Raw genomic sequence first — 13,738 nt, 5'->3', positions numbered from 1 at the left:
GTCCACTGCTACTAGCAAAAACTTTCGTTATCCGGTCGCCATTGGAAATGATCCCACAATGTCCATGCCCCATTGATCGAACGGGTAGGACACCGTGGAAGTTTTTAATTCTTCCGCGGGACGATGTGAGAAACTATGGTACCGTTGGCAGGATAAGCATGTGGCGACTGTCCGGGCGGCGTCCTCCTGTAAAGTTGGCCAAAAATAGTCGGCCAAAAGAATCTTCCTTGCCAACGAGCGACCGCTCGGATGCCCGCCACATGAGCCTTGGTGTACTTCTTGTAAAATGTAGTCCATATCCTCCGGGCCGACGCATTTAAGCAGAGGTTTGGAGAACGCTTTTTTGTAGAGCTGGTCACCAATGAGGACGAACAGACCAGCTCTTCTTCTGAGCAGATGTGCCTCCGACCGATCGGACGACGTTGCTCCTGACCTCAAAAACTCTGTTATAACGTTCGGCAGTCATTTAGAAATGTGAGTCCCTCCATCCGATCGATGTGGGCGACCAGGGACACTTGCTCGACTGGCTGCTCAATGACGATTGGTGATATCGAACTGGCCAGCTTAGCCAGTTCATCAGCAGCTTGATTGGCCGCGCGGGGGATCTCTGTATCACCACCTCTCGGAAACCGACCCTTAGTTTGGCGAAGGTTTCCGCATAAAGCTTGAGCCTGACGTTGCTTATTTCAAATGCTCCTGAAAGTTGCTGAGCAGCCAACTATGAGTCTAAATGAATTAAAACATTACTAGCTCCCACATGCCGAGCAGCCTACAAACCTGCTATAAGCGCCTCATACTCCGCTTCATTGTTAGTTGCTTTATAGTCTAGCCGTACGGACATGTGTATTCGTTCTCCGTGAGTTTGGCGAAGGCAAGCTTCTCAAGACTAGTGTAGCGAGACTCAGCATCCTTTAAAATGTGGCTAAGGAAATACACTGGCTGTTCTTCGCCGTTCTGCCAGACTAACTCCGAACCGACCGCGTGCTCGGTTGAAGACTGATAAATGCGGAGGGGCTCGCCGACAAATGGCTTAGCTAATACAAGTAATGAGTTTAGGTAAGCCTTCAATTCTTTGAATGTTCGGTCACATTCCTCATCCCATTGAAATTTGGTCACCCGGCACAGAATCCTGAAGAAGGGCATGCTCCGATCGGATGTCCGGGAGATGAACCGGGATAGCGCTGTTATGTAGTCCGTAAGGCGTTGGACTTCCTTCAAGTTTTTGGGCGGCGGCATATCCTGTAGCGCTTTGACCTTGCTAGGGTTGGCCTCAATGCCTCGCTCGGTGACTATGTAGCCTAGGAAACGACCACTTTTTGCTCCGAACAGACACTTTTGTGGGTTCAGCTTGACCCCGTACGCCCGTAATGTCCGGAAAGTTTCTTCTATATCTGCACAGAAGTTGCCCGCTCGGAATGATTTAATGAGTATGTCATCAACATATATACCTCTAGGTTTCTCCCGATCTGCTTCCGGAGCACCTTGTTCATGAGTCGCTGGTACGTAGCCCTTGAGTTCTTCAGTCCGAACAGCATCACGTTGTAGCAGTAAGTGTCGTCCACCGTGATGAAACTGACCTTCTCTTGATCTTCCCGGGCGAGCGGCACTTGGTGATAACCCTGATAAGCATCCAGCATGCATATCAGTTCGCACCCGGCGGTTGAGTCCACCATTTGGTCAATCCGGGGTAGTGGATAAGAATCCTTCGGACACGCTTTGTTCATGTCACGGAAGTCGATGCAGACTCTCCATTTGTTGTCGGGCTTGGAGACTAGCACCACATTTGTGAGCCAGCTTGGGAACCGTACCTCGCGTATATGGCCGGCCTCCAGAAGTTTCTCGACTTTCGCCCGTATGACGACGTTCTGCTCGGCACTATAATCCCGCTTCCTTTGCTTGACGGGACGAGTGTCCGGCCGGACATGTAGCTCATGCTGCACAACGCTTGGCGAGATTCCTACCAGCTCGTGCGTCGACCACGAGAAGACATCGTGGTTTCATTGGAGACATCTGGTTAGCTCCTCCTTCTGGCTTGCCTCCAAGTCGGAGGCTATGAACGTCGTGGCCTCCAATCGAACCGGGTGAATCTGTACTTCCTCTTTTTCTTCATAAACAAAAGTAGGCGGCTTTTCGGTTAAAGCATTTATCTCGATACGGGGGGCCTTCCGAGCGGACCTCGACTCTGCCCGCACCATCTCTACATAGCAACGCCGCGCTGCTAGCTGATCGTCTCTAACTTCTCCCACTTGATCTTCCACGGGGAATTTGATCTTCTGATGGAAAGTTGAGACGACCGCCCGGAACTCGTTGAGAGCCGGTCTGCCCAGAATGACGTTGTACGCCGAGGGAGCATCCACAATGATGAAGTTAGCAGTCCGCGTTCTCCTGAGTGGTTCTTCCCCGAGCGAAATGGCCAACTTCATCTGACCGACTGGTTGAACCTCGTTACCCATGAATCCGAACAAGGGTGTGGTCATCGGTAGTAGCTCCGCCCTGTCAATTAAGAGCTGGTCGAACGCCTTCTTGAAGATTATGTTGACCAAACTCCATGTGTCAATAAAGATGCGATGAATAGTGTAGTTTGCTATTACCGCTCAGATGATGAGGGCGTCATCATGAGGCACTTCAACTCCCTCGAGGTCGCCAGGACCAAAGCTGATCGCTGGCCCACTCGCCTTCTCTTGGCTGCATCCCACAGCATGTATTTCCAGTCGTCGGGCATACGACTTGCGGGCTCGGTTGGAGTCACCACTTGTTGGCCCACCAGCGATGATGTTTATTTCCCCCCGAGCGGTATTACTTCTATTTTCTTCCTCCCGAGCGGACGGTCTGGCTTGCCCATGGGAGACTCGAGGGTTGGCCCTTGGCTGGTGATGTTGCTGGTGATGGTGGTGTCGCTCGGGTGAACACCTAATTATTCGCCGCTCGGCATGCTGATGATGAGCTCGCCTGTCCGGTGAAGGTGATCGGCGCCGATAGATCCTCGGCTCAGGTTGGCTGACCGGGGGAGACTCCAGCAGTCCCGAGTGTTATGGGTGGCTGATTGATGGATTTTGCAAACCATGGGCATCCATACCTTGCCTTTTTGTCGAGGCCGCTCGGTCGCAATGTGCTGAACGGCGGGCGACCTGAAATCTTGAGGTGGCCTCATCCCCTCGGCACGTGGTCCTTTCGGTGATTGCTGATTGATATGTGTTCTCCGTTCGATTTGAGCTGGGGGCTCGCCCGACGCTTCCTTCTTTCGGGCCACTTGTGCTTCCTTTACGTTAACGTACTCACTTGCTTTTTTTCAGCATGTGGTCGTAATCGCGAGGCGACTTCCTGATGAGCGAGCGAAAGAAGTCCCCATCGACTAAGCCTTGTGTAAAAGCATGCATCATTATCTCAGACAAGACCGCGGGGATGTCCATAGCTACTTGGTTGAAGCGCTGGATGTAGGCTCGGAGAGTTTCTTTCTGCCCTTGCTTCATAGAAAAGAGGCTCACGCTAGTCTTCTGATAGCGTCGGCTGCTGGCAAAGTGATGGAGGAATGCCGTTCGGAAATCTCTGAAGCTCTTAATTGATCCGTCCGGCAACCTCTGGAACCAGCGTTGAGCCGAATCGGATAATGTAGTGAGGAAGACTCTGCATTTGACTCTGTCGGTGTATTGATGAAGAGTAGCAACGTTATCGAACTTACCGAGATTGTCGTCTGGATCGGTTGAGCCATTATACTCCCCGGTCGATATTGGAGCGTAATGCTTTAGAAGAGGGTCTTGTAAGATCGCCTCAGAGAACTAGCGATTGACCCGCTCGGGGGATGACTCTACACGCGGTGCTTTTCCCTTTCTGGCGTCCCGCACGGGTGCTTCATCGGACGATCCCTGGTTGGCTAGGGCTAGCTCCGACGGAGTCTGGAACAGTGCCCAATAGAATGGAATAGGGGCGGTCGGTGCGTCTCCTGGTGTGCAGGTCTGCCCTTTGTTCTGAGCCCAGGTAGAATATTGTTCTAGTCGGTCCTCCATGGCCGCTCGGCCTCCAGAAACCGAGGCGGCCTGCTGCGCTATCCTCTCTGCTTGGGCCTTCTGCTGTTGCTCGACCATCTTTGCGGCTCGTGCTTGGATGAGTGCTTCGAGCTCCTTGGGAGAGAGTGTTACCATGAGTTGGCGTCCAGCTTCTTCCATCTTTTCGGCTCGGATTCAGGTGTGTTCCCACAGACGGCGCCAATTTGATCCTGTCTGTGCGGTGAGTCGATGAAAGCTGGGGACGTGGCGCTCCCTACTACCTTCGGGTGATCTCCACGATGATGTGGACCTCCGGTGAACCTGCAACAAAACCGGTTGGGAAGGGGTTCCCGGCGACAACCCTCCGGCGCTCAAGTCAGGCAACGACGAGATGAACCAGAGACAAAATAATGACTGTGGCTACAATAGATGGGAGAAAAAACCCTACCTCCGTCGAAGTCTGGGGGTCTTTATATAGGACCCCGGAGAGGTGCGTGCACGTTTCCCGAGACATGTACGTTCCTCAAAGCATACCTCAGAATGGTTGTGTCAGAAAAGTGTGTCTGACACTATACTGCAACTGTCCGAGCATATCTCTGCCACGGCAGCGAAAACTTCCCCTGTACGATCCTCGGTATGGCTCGGCCGCCGACCATGCTGTTTGTCGGCGACAGGTGTCTCGAGAATGATATCACAAGCTGCCCCTTTTGTCCTCTTCTAAGCCTTTTGTTGCTACTTGGGTCGGACGGGCTAGTTGCTCGGACTCCCAGGCGCTCGGGTATATATTCACCTCGGACCGGGCAACACGGCCGCTCGGTCACATACTCGGACAGGGCACCAGCTAGTTGTTCTGCAGTTCGGCCGAGTGACTTGGCCACTCGACAAAGCGACTCCTCTATAAGGGAGCTTGTGAGCGTCAGAAGCTCGACCTGAGGTCGAGCTGTCTTCATGTCGGCTCGGCAACTACTCTGGTCGGTCGGCCAAGTGACTTCCGCCCCACTCAGCCGGAACTTTGACTCTCCCGTGTCGTTGACCCCTTCCCATGTGGGCCTCGATCCTTTCCACCGGATCAAATTATATCATAGAGTACCGCTAATAAATTATATTTTAGTTTACATAGTAAAATATAATATTGTATTTGATATCTCATAAAAAGCGCGTGTATATATATATATGTATGTATAAATGCATTTAAAATTTTATTTTATTTACATAATTTTATATTATAATTTCTCTCTTTAATTTTAATGCAGTAAATAATTGTCAATATTAATAACATCCAACATTAACTAGTTTAAATTTTGCTGAAAGAAAAGAATACGTGATCGTAGTCTTAGTCTACATGGACTTAGACTATGTATTAAAAAATGATCGTCCCATACCTCTAACCAATGCTAACATTATATAACAAAGGGTTGAATTTTAGTTGTGGGAGAAATCAAATCGCATATGTCTGAATATCATAAGATTTTCCATATCGACACTGATCTGGTAGCAAAGGAGAGGTCCCGTACGGACAGAGGTTAATGACACGTGGAGGCCAAGGTCGAGACGATCATCGTAAAAGGAGGTGAGCCGAGCGGGAGGCCACTTTGCCGATCGTCCGCGGAAGAAGGCTAGGTCGACAAGGAGATAACTGTTGGTGCGGAAAGCATCCGACGATCGAACCTAAGTTTTGATAATGACAAAGGGATTTAAAGTTAAGATTCTTTGTTATCTAACATGTTGAATGAGTGTTTCAGGAAAGTCCTAACTGCGGTTAGGTAGGTGAAAACCCTAGGGGGTGGTAACCCTAAGTCCTAGGGGGTGGTAACCCTAGGTGGAGAAAAGTCCTAGTTGCGGTTAGGCAAAGCGAAAACCCTAGGGGGTGGTAACCCTAGGTCATAGGGGGTGGTAACCCTATACAGAAAGTCTTGGTGGGTCGAGTGCTTCAGGCAAAAGTCCTAGGGGGGTAACCCTAGGTGGAAAGTCCTGGTGTCGCGAACAAGGTGAAAGACTGGACCAGCCGGGAAGCGGACGTCCAGCAGAAAGTCCGGAAGCATCGAGCACCGAGAAAAAGTCCAGTCGATCTAGAGGATCGCACTGACAACAGGTAAATCTTCTGAGTGGAGTAGGTGAGGACGTGTTCCCCGCAAAGGGAACAGTAGGCGCCGGGTCGACCTAGGGTTTTCGGTTGGAAATCTGAAGTCAGACCCGGACAGTCCAGAGACTGTCAAACACCTTTCTTATCATATCTATGTGTGCTAACCTTGTCTTGCAGGGTATATGTGTATTTAATGGACTAACACGTTGTGTAAAGACAAAAGAGCACACTTGGCCTCGGATGAACAGTGTCCGAGGGCCTCCATGGAGCTTGAAGGCGCCTCGGGTGCAAAGCGAGAGCTGGTTACGAAGGAGGGCTGGAGGCGCCTCGGACGTAGCTGGAGGCGCCTTGGACCAGGCCTTGGAGGCGCCTTCAAGCTAATAAGGTGCGACGAGTTCAGCAGTGATCCACGCGGCTGACCCGGAGGCTGGGAGGCGCCTTGGATGAGGTTGGAGGCGCCTCCAACACCATAAAAGAGGAGTTCGAGGCAGCAGTCAGATCAACGAATTCCAAGCTTCTCATCTTCAACGTGCTGCCAACGAAACGATCCGGAAGTGCTGTAACGACATCCCGACGACTCGGAGCTTCAGTTTCGACTTTATTGTTGTCTGTATAAAGTTTAATTCAGTTTATAATTGTACTTAATTTGTAATACTTATCGTGAATATAGTTGTTGCCCAATGTAAACGCTCAACGAGCGTGGGCCTTAGAGTAGGAGTCGCTCAAAGCTCCGAACCAAGTAAATCACTTGTGTTCGTGTGTGTTGTTTTTAATTCCGATGCTTTACTCGTCGACTTTTACGAATCTGAAACGAATAAGCCACGAGCACTATTCATCCCCCTCTAGCGCTTTCAATTCAACAATTGGTATCAGAACAGGATCACTTTGAACTGGTGCAACCACCATTCAAGCATTTTTTTCCGTCGCTTTTTCGTTTGTATAGGTTAAAAATAAAACTTTACGCCTTTCGTTTTTTCCCTCCAAATCTGGTTTTAAAAAATTAATTTTGATTTTTTCACAATTGGTTGGGATTAACCAAATATCGCATTTTGCAAATTTTGTAATAACATTTTTTATTAATATTTTAATAATATTTCATTATTATTTTATTATTTTTTCTTGAAATTCATGAATTTATATTTTTATTATTTCCCGCACTACTAATCCAAAACCAAGTCTTTTTTGTTTATTTGTGTACAAGGTTTTTTTAAAATGACATTCCAAGAAGGATTTTGCATTATCCGCCCACCACTCTTTTCTGGCGAGAACTTTGGATATTTGAAGAACCGAATGGAATACCACCTCAAGACACAAGTCGAGATGTGGATCATTATCTAGACCGGACTCGAGCTTCCACGTGACAGCACCGGAAAACTTATCTCATGCATGAACTGGGATTCTAGCACAATGAAAAAGGTTGAAGTCGATGCCAAAGCAACCTGCATGATACAATGCGGCCTAACCAATGAAGAACTAAACCGAATCGGCCCCTTCTCAAGTGCAAAAGAATTGTGGCAAAAATTGATCGAGCTACACGAAGGTATTTCCGATATCAACGTAAGTAAGTGTAATTTAATAGATGATTTATTTGAATTAAATGAGCAAACTGATACTACTTCGGCTGAGGAAGGTGTTGTGTTAGTTGCAGGTACAATCAAGACTAAGGAAGCTAGAAAGAAGAAGGTGTTGCAGGCGACGTGGGATGAGTCCTCCTCCGAAGATTTCGATGAAGAGCTCGAACAAACGAGCTCCCTCGCTCTACCGGCACAAGCAAATACCGTCGAAACTGAGACCGAGTCCGAGTCTGAAGCCGTGAACGAGTCAGAGACCGAGTCCGAGCAAAGCCACGGATCCACATTCGTTTCCGAAGGACCCAAACCCACTGTAAGTTCTTTAATGTCCAGTATTAACCTAGATGACTCGAAAAATTTAGTTCCTTATTTGCTTAAGAAATTGGCTAAATCCAATGTTCAGATCAAGTCGCTCCAAAAGGAGGTAACATCCCTTAAGGAAGCGACTGACTCGAGTTCTTTAACTGAGTCAGTTCAAATTGGAAGTTCAACTCAAGTCCAACAACTTGAGGAAGAAAATTCTAATTTGAAAACTCAAATTAAAGAACTCAAGGATACGTTGGAACGGTTCACCATGGGTTCCAAGAATTTGGATCTGATTCTTGGAAAACAGCGAGCCGTTTACAACAAAACCGGACTTGGATTTAAAACTAAAATAAAATACAAATCATATTTATCGCTATTTCTATTAATAGAAAAATTGTCCAAGCATGGGTGTCAAAGTCCAACTTGGTTAATCAAGTTGGACCTGGTCACTATTGGGTCCCCAAGGATCAGATCTATTTCCTTGATAGACCACATCGAGGCTATGATCCAGGGGGAGCCAATAGAAAAATCATCTCAATAAATAGATAAAATTGATTAATGCTTGTTTATTGCTATATACATGCTTAGACTAGGATAGCTTAAGGATCTAGGCATAATTTACACTTGCTAGTTAAATCTAGGAGTTTCAAAAAGAAAATTAAATATATATTTTCCTTGAACGGTTTTGTCTAGGAAGGGGTGGATGATCCCATATCTAAGAAGGCCTAGAGCCTCGCCCTGACCTGGTAACCAATTATTGAAATGTATATTTAATTGACTAATTAAAAAACCTAAGTTTAACTCAAATGTAAATTAATCCTTAGACATAATCTAAATCAAAGATTAACCATCTCACAAAACTATTTAAGATTCCTTGATTGATAATTTAGGATCGGGTGAGATGGATCTAGGTTGAACTTAGTTTAATTCAACTAAATCTAATTCGAATTAAACTTAAATAAGTAACTTAACTAATTAATCAAAATAATTTATTTAATCAAATAAATTAAACGAAATATTTGATTTATCTTTCAAAATTATTTTAAAATCTTTTAAAAATCATTTTAAAAATCTTTTAAAACTTAATTTCAAAATTATTTGAAAAATCTTTTTAAAATTATTTTAAAAATCTTTTAAAACTTAATTTCAAAATTATTTAAAAATCTTTTTAAAATCATTTTAAAAATCCTTTTTAAAATTATTTTAAAAATTATTTCAAAATCCTTTTAAAAATCCTTTTAAAAATCCTTTAAAAAAATTATTTTAAAAATTATTTCAAAATTCTTTTAAAAATTATTTCAAAATCCTTTTAAAAATTCTTTTAAAAATCCTTTTAAAAAATTATTTTAAAAATTATTTCAAAATTCTTTTAAAAATTCTTTTAAAAATCCTTTTAAAAATTATTTCAAAATTATTTAAAAATATTTTAAAAATCATTTTAAAAATCTTTTAAAACTTAATTTCTAAATTACTTTAAAAATCTTTTAAAACTTAATTTCAAAATTATTTTAAAATCTTTTAAAACTTAATTTCAAAATTATTTGAAACATCTTTTAGAAATCATTTTAAAAATCTTTTAAAAATCATTTTAAAAATCATTTTAAAAATCTTTTAAAAATCATTTTAAAAATCTTTTAAAACTTAATTTCAAAATTATTTAAAAAATATTTTTAAAAACATTTTAAAAGAACTGTCTGTGGGAACGCACTTGAATCCGAGCAGAGAAGATGGAAGGAGTTGGACGACCACACACCGTGACGCTCTCTCAGGAGGAGCTCGACGCCCTTATTGAGGCAAGAGCGACAAAAATCATTGAGCAGCAACAACAAAAGGCGCTAGTCGAGCGGTTAGCATAACAGGCAACTTCAGCGTCAGGTGGTCGAGCTACGGGGGAGGACCAGCCGGAGCAATACTCCACATGGGTGCAGAATAAAGATCAGACCGACACTCCAGGGAATGCGCCGCCCGCCCCTATTCCGTTTCATCGGGCATTATTCCAGACTCCGTCCGAGCTGGCACAAGCCAATCAAGGGTCATTAGATGAAGCGCCCGTACGGGATGCTATGAAGGGGAAGGCGCCTCGGGCTGAGTCATCCCCCGAGCGGATCAATCGACAGTTTTTTGAGGCCATTCTTCAGGATCCACTGCCAAGGCACTACACGCCCCCGACAATCGGAGAATATAACGGGACCACCGACCCGGATGACCATCTGGGTAAGTTCGACAACACGGCCACTTTACATCAATATACAGATGGTGTAAAGTGTAGGGTATTTCTCACCACCCTTTCGAGATCGGCGCAACGGTGATTCCGGAGGCTGTCGGACGGATTGATCACAAGCTTCAAAGAATTCCACACGGTTTTCCTTCATCATTTCGCGAGCAGCAGGCGCTACCAGAAGACCAGCGTCAGCTTGTTCGCCATAAAACAAGGCCCGAGGGAGACGCTCCGAGCTTACATCTAGCGCTTCAACTAGGTGGCCATGGATATCCCAACAGTCACCTCGGAGACCATGATGAACGCGCTCACACAAGGGCTTGTGGACAGCGATTTCTTCCGCTCGCTCATCAGAAAGCCGCCTCGCAGCTACGACCATATGCTGCACAAAGCCAATGAATACATCAATGTGGAGGAAGCCAGGTGGCAAGAAGAAAAGAAACATCGGCCGAGCCGCTGGCACCCGCCGAGCGGAGGCAACCAACCAGCCATCAACCGCCAAGAGGACCTTGAGCCGAAGGAGTACGTCCACACCACGAATCAAGACTGCAAGCTGTCCAACATGTAGCGGCTGATCGACCTAAGCAAAAGGGAAAGGTATAGACTCCCATGTTTTGTTCACTTCACCAGTCAACCATCCACAACACCCGTGACTGTCGGAGCCTTCTGCCGATCGCTCACCCCGCGCCTAGGAGATATCGCCGCCTATCCCCTTCACCTGATCGGCGCCCCTGACACCAGGACACCAGACGACGTGGGGCCAGGGAGTCGGTCGAGCGACATCATCATCATCCGCCGAGGACCAACCCCCGAGCCTCACAGGAGCGAGCGAGGCCCTCCGCTCGGGAGGAGGAAAATCGAAGCAATACCGCTCGGGGCGAAATCAACATCATCGCTGGGGGCCCTACGGGAGGAGATTCCAACAGGGCCAGAAAGTCACACACTCGGCAGCTAAGGATTCATGCAGTAGGCTGCAGCCAAGAGTGAGCACGGGGTCCCGACATCAGCTTCGGGCCTAGGGACCTGGAAGGAGTTGAAGTGTCACACGACGACGCACTCATCATCCGAGCGGTAATAGCAAATTATACTATTCACCGCATTTTTATTGATACAGGCAGCTCGGTCAACATTATCTTTAAAAAGGTGTTCGACCAACTACAAATTGATCGTGCCGAGCTGCTCCCGATGACAACACCCTTGTATGGATTCACTGGCAACGAGATCTTGCCGGTCGGTCAGACCAAGCTGGCTATATCGCTTGGTGAGGAGCCGCTGCGAAGAACGAGAACCACTAACTTCATAGTGGTCGATGCCCCTCTGCTTACAATGTCATATTGGGGCGACCCGCACTCAACGAATTCCGAGCGATTGTCTCCACTTTCTGCCAAAATATCAAGCTCCCCGTGGAGGACCAAGTGGGTGAAGTCCGAGGAGACCAGCTGGCCGCCCGGCGATGCTATGTGGAAATGGTCCGAGCCGAGTCCAGGTTCGCGCGGAAAACACCGCGCCTCGAGGTAAATACCGTGACTGAAAAGCCTCCAACTTTAGTTTACGAGGAAAAGGAGGAAGTACAGATCCAGCCCGACCGACCAGAAGCCACAACATTCATAGCGTTTGACCTGGAGGGAGACCAGAGGGAGGAGCTAGTCGAGTGCCTACGACGCAACCATGACGTCTTCGCATGGTCAACCCATGAGTTGCCGGGCATTTCGTCGAGCGTAGCGCAGCATGAGCTCCATGTCCGACTAGACGCTCGAGAAAGCGGGATTTCAGCGCAGAGCAGAACGTCATCATCCGTGCGGAGGTCGAAAAGTTGCTAGAAGCCGGCCATATACAGGAAGTTCAATTCCCGAGTTGGTTGGCAAATGTGGTGCTAGTCTCCAAGCCGGGTAACAAGTGGAGGGTCTGCATCGATTTCCGGGACCTCAATAGGGCGTGCCCGAAGGACTTCTACCCTCTGCCCCGGATCGACCAAATGGTGGACTCGATCGCCGGATGCGAGCTGATATGCATGCTGGATGCATATCAGGGTTATCACCAGGTGCCACTCGCCCGAGAAGACCAGGAGAAAGTGAGTTTCATCACAGCGGACGACACCTACAGCTACAAGGTAATGTCGTTCGGGCTGAAGAACGCGGGTGCCACGTATCAGCGGCTCATGAACAGAGTGTTCCGAAAGCAGATCGGGCGAAACTTGGAGGTATACGTAGATGACATACTTATTAAATCACTCCGAGCGGTCGATCTGTGTGCAGATATAGAAGAAACCTTCCAGACTCTGAAAATGTACGGAGTCAAGCTGAACCCCCAGAAGTGTCTGTTCGGGGCGAAAGGTGGGCGATTTCTGGGCTACATTGTTACCGAACGGGGCATCGAGGCGAACCCTAGCAAAGTAAGGGTGCTGTAGGACATGCCGCCGTCCCGAAACATGAAGGAAGTGCAACGCCTCACTGGACGGATAACATCCTTGTCACGATTCATCTCTAAGACAGCCGACCGGAGTTTGCCATTCTTCAAGATTTTGCGTCGAGTAGCCAAATTCCAATGGGACATAGAGTGTGATCGGGCTTTCGAAGAATTAAAGGTGTATCTGAATTCATTACCTATACTGGCTAAGCCAGCCGCCGTCGAACCGCTCCGTATTTACCTATCCTCGACCGACCAGGCCGTCGACTCGGCGCTAGTAAGGCAAAATGGCGAAGAGCAACCTGTGTATTTCTTAAGTCATATCCTAAAAGATACTGAGTCTCGCTACACTGGTCTCGAAAAGCTTGCATTCGCTTTAGTCCTCGCTGCTCGGAGACTCCGACCTTATTTTCTGGCGCACACAATCATTGTAATGACGAACAACCCTCTAGGGAGAGTCCTCCTCAACCCAGAGGCGTCCGGACGACTGATTAAATGGACTACTGAACTCAGTGAATTTGATATTCAATACCAATCCCGCACAACAATTAAAGCGCAATCCCTGGCGGACTTCGTCACGGAAGTACAGAGCCCCGAGCCTGAGGCTTCCTGGAAGGTATATGCGGATGGGTCATCAACTCGACTCAGGAGCGGAGTAGGCATTCTGTTAATCTCACCATAGGAAGAGCGGATGCATCTTTCCGTTCGGTTGGATTATCGAGCTACTAATAATGAGGCGGAATATGAAGCCCTTATAGCGGGACTGCAGGTCGCCCGGCATGTGGGGGCGAGCCGAGTGATTATCTTCTCTGTCTCTTAGCTCGCTGCTCAGCAACTCTCAGGAGTTTTCGAGGTCAACAATGCAAGGCTCAAACTCTACGTGGAGACCTTCGAAAGGCTCAAGACCAACTTCGCTGAGGTGATCGTGCAAAAAATTCCCCGAGTAGACAACCAGGCAGCAGATGAGTTGGCAAAGCTGGCTAGTTCCATAGCATCGATCGGCGCCCAACAAGCAATCGAGCAAGTATGCTTGGTAGCGCATATTGACAGGATGGAGGGTCTAACGTTCCCCAGCGACTGGAGGATGGCTATAATAGAGTTTCTGTGGTCGGGTGCCACTCCGTCCGACCGGGATAAAGCCCAGCTTCTGAGAAGGAGAGTCGATCGGTTC

The sequence above is a fragment of the Zingiber officinale genome, chromosome 3A, assembly GCF_018446385.1.
Source record: "Zingiber officinale cultivar Zhangliang chromosome 3A, Zo_v1.1, whole genome shotgun sequence".
Classification (NCBI taxonomy): Eukaryota; Viridiplantae; Streptophyta; class Magnoliopsida; order Zingiberales; family Zingiberaceae; genus Zingiber; species Zingiber officinale.
This window is presented reverse-complemented; position numbering follows the sequence as displayed.